Source organism: Budorcas taxicolor, chromosome 14 (assembly GCF_023091745.1).
Source record: "Budorcas taxicolor isolate Tak-1 chromosome 14, Takin1.1, whole genome shotgun sequence".
Classification (NCBI taxonomy): domain Eukaryota; kingdom Metazoa; phylum Chordata; class Mammalia; order Artiodactyla; family Bovidae; genus Budorcas; species Budorcas taxicolor.
This window is the reverse complement of record NC_068923.1, coordinates 29,699,150-29,705,149: the sequence shown is the minus strand read 5'-3', so window position 1 is coordinate 29,705,149 and position 6,000 is coordinate 29,699,150. Positions and strand designations below refer to the sequence as shown.

Genomic DNA, 6,000 nt, shown 5'->3' with positions numbered 1-6,000 from the left:
CATTTTATAGGCCAGGACTTTGTTGTTAAGTGATCTGCCCAAAGTCCTGTGCCCTCATGGAACCCACCATTGTTTCCATTTCTCCATGTTGCCTGTCTGATTTGGAACAACTGGTTCCTCATGCTCCCTTTTAGCTCCATGAGTCCAAAATATTACATTTGCTTTTGAGAATTTGAATTTTGAAACTAATTTAAGAAAATACAATGCTTTGACCATTATCCTTATTTATAGAGTCTTGTATCTAATTATAATTTTTTAAAGCAATGTTGCTGATTAAGGGAATAAATATTATAAGCAAAAAAAAAAAAAGGAGAGAGACAGAGAGAGAGACTGGAGGCCCTTAAACTCTAGGGGGAGAAATGGTGGTTTTTTTCATTGTCAGATTTTCTCAGCCCCACTGCATGGACATATGGAACTGTGTGTGATATTTTTACTCTAACCACAAAATTTCATGAATTTTCAGTCACTGAATAATAAAATAAATCAACATTCTAGGTGAAAAGATGGAAGCAATTTTGAGGGTAAAAATATTTCCTTGAGAATTTCTTGAGAATCTAAGACTTTGACCGCATTCGCTGGGACTGAGTCCTTAGAATGAAAGAGTAGGTCACTGTGTCCCCATAGGCCATAGAATGGGGAACCAGTGGACAACAATCTGAGATCAATTTAGTCAACTGCAGCTAATAGCTAAACATTGTTTGTTAATAGGCAAATAAGAGAGTTCTCTTTCTGCCCTGTAGAAGAGAGTAGGAAGTGTGGGCCCATCAAGGAAATTAGCATTGGCTTGAGAGCCTCTTGGGTGGGCCCTCTGCTCTCCTGTTATTTGTTAACTAAACAAGTAGAGGCTGTTTATTCTTACACATACAAAGGACCTTATGGGTATGGAAATGGAGTTTGACTTTCTTCCTAACCATGAAGTGAAGTGAAGTCGCTCAGTCGTGTCCCGACTGTAGCCCGCCAGGCTCCTCCGTCCATGGAATTCTCCAGGCAAGAATACTGGAGTGGGTTGCCATTTCCTTCTCCAGGGGATCTTCCCGACCCTGGGATCGGACCCGGGTCTCCCGCATTGCGGGCAGACGCTTTAACCTCTGAGCCATCAGGGAAGCCCTTCCTAACCATGCCAGAGATTTAAGAAGGAGTGATCCGGTGAGATTGATTCATTGAGTGAGTGGTTTTTCTGTGAAGAGCTCCTTTATTGCCTGAGGGACTCTGGCTCCACACTGAAGAAGGGGTTTATTTGGGTGAAGGGATTGGTGGCTTTCAATTTCAAGCTCTGGTTCTCAGCCTTCGGGTACCTGTGCATGAATCGCGGCAGCGAGGGTGCACCAGGTTAGGGCCCCACGCACTTTGGCCTCCGGACCAGGGATAGATTCCAGGTCCCACACGGTGAAGCTGCTGAAACTGGCTGGCTTTGGCTCCAACCAAGCGGTCGAAGTCCCGATCAAGCCATCGAAGTCCCATTCCAGCGCCTCCGGGTTGTCCACGAGCTCCTGCTCCTCTCGCTGCGGTCATCCTGCCTCCCCAACACCTCTGCCTTCTCTTCTGTCACCAGCTGTCCCACGAAGCCGGGCAGCACCCCCACCTCCTCGCCACGTAGACTGCGGGCCCCGAAACGACGCTTCCGGTGCGTCGGGACCCTGGCGGATGGATGGCTGGGCAGAAGAAGCGCCCCACAGAGGTGGGCGGGTTAACCCGGACCTCGCAGGGCAGAAGGTGCAGCGAGACGAGGGCGGGGTCGGCCAGGGCACCAGGGCGCAGGTGGACGCAGCGCTTGGCCATGGCTTCCTCGTCGCTGTTCGCCATAGTCCGTCGCGACTCCGTAGCTCGGAGGCCAGCTTTATTTTTTTGAAAGATAAATGGATCTATTGTTCCCCAACTTCTTCTGGGAGTGTCGCTCCAATCCTGACTCCTGGTGGCAGGGCAAGAGTGATAAGAGGAGAGAATGGAGCCAGAGAGTCGTTAGGGAGCCCTTTTGCATAGTCTGGCGACAGATTCCCATCCAGTACACCCGTGAAGCATCACCATCACCTTTTCCCATCCTTTCTGCTATCATTGTCATTTACAGTGTCACTGTATATTTATATTTCAAATGGCATTGACATTCTTAATGTCACTGCACATTTTTACTTCTCTATGTGTTATTATCTATGTGTTATTACCTCCACCGTATGTGGTTACTAGTTTTGCCTTCGACATTTATATGGTCACCTTAAGTGCTTCCTCCTCATCAAGCCCTGAGAAGGAGGAGGATATTATCATTCCTAAAATATAATTTGGGCATCATGTCCTAGTGGGGTTGAGTAGCTTGCCCAGGGTCTTCTTTCAGACTGGAAGGTCTGGAGGGTGACTGCTCAGGATTCTGTGATCTCATCATCACCTCCAGTTTGAAGATGGGGATAAGTAAGGGCAAGTGCTCACCATCCTCCATGATGGATATAGAGATATGAAGACTGTTCACTGGGGACATTGTCCATCCTGGATCTTTGAGATGATGGATAGAGGTAGAAAGAGAGAGAAAAGGAATTATTATAACATGGTCCCAACTTGCCATGTGAGGGAGCTGAAGGATGAAGGAGCTGGCAGAAGGTAGCAAAAACTTGGACACCTTCATTGCATGTAAATTCTGATTTTACAGGTGGGGAGACAAAGGTCCAGGGAAGGGAGGTAAATTATAACAATGTTGTTGCTGTTTAGTCGCTAAGTCCTGTTCGACTCTTTTGCAACCCCATGGACTGTAGCCCGCCTGGCTCCTCTGTCTGATTCTCCAGGCAGGAATACTTGAGTGGGTTACTGTTTCCTTCTCCAGGGGATCTTCCCTACCCAGGGATCAAACCTGCATCTCCCGCATTGGCAGGCAGATTCTTAACCCCTAGCGCCACCAGGGAAGCCCGAATGGGTGTTATCTCTTCCAGTTCTTGCAGGAATCCTATGAAGGAGTTACTGCTTTTCTGCGGGTGCTATAACAATCCCATGGCCTGAACCAATAGAAATGCATTATCTCAAGTTCTGGAGTCCAGAAGTCCAAAATCAAGGTATTGGCAGGGTTCTCCCCTTCTAGAGGCTTTAGATGAGGAAGGACTCTTCTTTGCCTCTTTGGGTTTCTGATGGCTTCAGGCGTTCCATGGCTTGTGGGCTGCGTAACTCCAGTTTCTGCCTTCATCTTTGCCTCTGTGTCTCAAATCTCCCTCACCCTTTCTCTTAAAGGACATTTGCCATTTGATTTATGATCTGCCTAGTTAATCCGGGATTATCTCATCCTGAGATCCTTTATATAACTGCATTTGCAAAGATCTTTTTTTTTCCAAATAAGGTTTTATGTTTTGGGGCCATGATTCAACCCACTACAGTGAGATAGCATCATCATCTCCATTTTACCGCAGGGGGCCCTGATGCTCAGAGAGGTTAAGAGATGTCTCCAAGGCCACATAGCTACAGCTGGCTCTTTGTAATGCATTATGTTTAATAGCAGAAATGGTATTTACGGCCAACCCACAGATAGCACTTATGTATATTAATTCAGTTAATCCTCGCAAAAACTCTATGAGGAGGCACCTGTTATCATAATCCCCAATTCAGAGAGGAGGAAACTGAGAAACAGAGAGGTTGGTTAATTTTCTCAGGGTCACACAGCCAGGCACTTTGGCTCCATCTGTGCTCTCGTCCACTCAGAAACTGCCATATAGCCTCCTCTGCAGACGCGAAAGGTCACCACGCAAACCACTGTTAGAGATGTTTTCAGTGGTGACTGGAAAGTCTCAAAAGGGGGTTTTGAGAAGGGCCCCTAAGATCTAGTGGGGGAGATAGACTATCTGCTCAGTCACTTCAGTAGTGTCCGGCTCTTTGTGATCCCCTGGACTGTAGTCCACCAGGCTCCTCTGTCCATGGGATTCTCCAGGCAAGAATACTGGAGTGGGTTGCCAATTCCTTCTACAAGGGATCTTCCCAACCCAGGATCGAGCTCGCATCTCTTTCATCTCCTGTATTTCCAGGCAGATTCTTTACCACTGCACCACCTGGGAAGCCCCAGACAGACAGACTGTAGGCAAGATTACAGATCCATGGGGCTGTGCCAACCCCGAGGTACGGGGGACACCACTCTGCACATAGGAGGCCTCAGTTCCTGTCTCTGGGCTCTCACCTCCTGGCTAGCAGTCCCAAGGCGAACCTCCCTGTGCCTTTGTCCTGCGCTTCTCTGCTTATGGCACAGTCATCCTGAGAGTCCGTCAAGCTAGCAACTGCGTGCTCTCTCTCTACTTTGCTCCCCACCTCCTCCCCTTTGTGCATCAGTTAGTGTCCAGCTCCCTGTGAACTCTGTCTCCTTGTTTCCTAGGTCCTTGCTGTTCTATGAACAGCTGTAGCTCACTGTGGGATAGGAATAGCAGCGCATCTAAACTCTCTGGATTCCTCCATCCTTCCCCTGGCTGCCTGCAGAGTGGTCTTCCTGCAGCCCTCCCCTGGAAGGGCTGAGCATTCATTTGTTGAGCAGACCTGTGTTGGTTACCTTCTCTGTGTCAGGAACCAAGGAGACAGATATGGCCAAGGCAACCCTGTTCTCCGTCCTCATGGGACTTCCATTTGGGTGAGGGCATCAGCTAAATAAAGTCAGGAAAGCAAATTAAATAATAAACAGTTATGATTAAAGGTATGAAAGAAAGACAAAGGGGTGAGAAAGAATAATGTAGTGGGTGGGGTGGAGGCCGTATTTTATTTTAGACAGTTGATTTTTTTTCTTTTTTTGGCTTTACAGCATTCAGGATCTTAGTTTCCTGACCAGGGATTGAACCCTTATCCCCTGCATTTGAAGTGCAGAGTCTTAACCACTGGACTGCTAGGGAAATTCCAGAAGGTATTCGATATAGGGTTTCAGGAAGGTGCTGAGGAGAATCTGGAAGAGTCTTGTGATACCTGAGCCAGTTAATGTGGGTACAGTGCTTAGTAAGGGAGCAGTAAATGTTAGTCATTGTCATTCATGGATTACTTCACTCAGCAAACATTTTCTGAAGGCTAATTGTTATACTGGCTTCCCTGATGGCTCAACAGGTAAAGAATCTGCCTGCTAATGCAGGAGATGTGGGTTCAATCCCTGGTCTGGGAAGATCCCCTGGAGAAGGAAATGGAAACCCACTCCAGTATTCTTCCCTAGATAATCCCATGGACAGAGAAACCTGGCAGGCTACAGTCTGTGGTATCTCAAAAGGGCTGGACACAACTTATCAAGTAAAAAGCAATTGTTATACCTGTGTGCACAGCCCCTGGTGGTCTCAGTCTCAAGTGGAGAATTATCTGAGCCCTCTCAAACCCACTAGCATTCTTACTTTTGCCATGCAGATAAGTTAAGTCAAACACATCTATAGCCAAAGTGGGGATTAATTCTGTTTTCTTCTCCAACACTTTACAAAAGATAAGTGTCTCAGAGGCTCCGCTAATGAATTCTCCTATTTTCTCCTCAGTCTTATCTTAGGTGTCTGCATGTTGCCTCCCTTCCGGGCTGTCTGAGAGGGTTTTGATTTTGCAGTGGCCCTGGGGTGGCCTCTGGTCTCTGAATGTAAGGAGAGCCAGAGGGCCTTTTGGGCAAAAGGCAGAAACAGCCTCCAATGTTGAATAGGACCAGGCTCTTGTGCTTTCATCCTCCTAACTTACAAGCACTTGGGATTCTTGAATCTCTGTCCTCAAATCACCATTTTCTGGACCATCAGCTTGTTCTGGGAGCATCACTGGGGATTTCTGGACCACAGGCCCTGGAATCCTAGTTAAATCAAACAAGTAAAATGAAGAAGAAAAGAGACGCGTGGATATCTTTAGGGAAAACAAAACCCAAACTCCCTGCATGAAGAGAATGACGTGGTGTTTGAACGGGAGACTAGAAGTCCTATAAGGCTGCGTGAGAGCTGACACTTCAGAAACCAGATCCCTCCCTCCAGCCCCCTCAGCATTGGCTTCTGTGTTAACGTGCAGCCTCTCAGGATGTCATCCCAAAGGCTTATGTTGGCTGGACGGAGA

General features: G+C 47.4%; 1 pseudogene; it reads right to left on the bottom strand.

Annotated features, from left to right (window-relative positions):
• Positions 1 to 1,280: 1,280 nt before the first annotated feature.
• Positions 1,281 to 1,803, bottom strand: LOC128059166 (ribonuclease H2 subunit C-like; annotated as a pseudogene).
• Between the last annotated feature and the right edge of the window lie 4,197 nt (positions 1,804 to 6,000).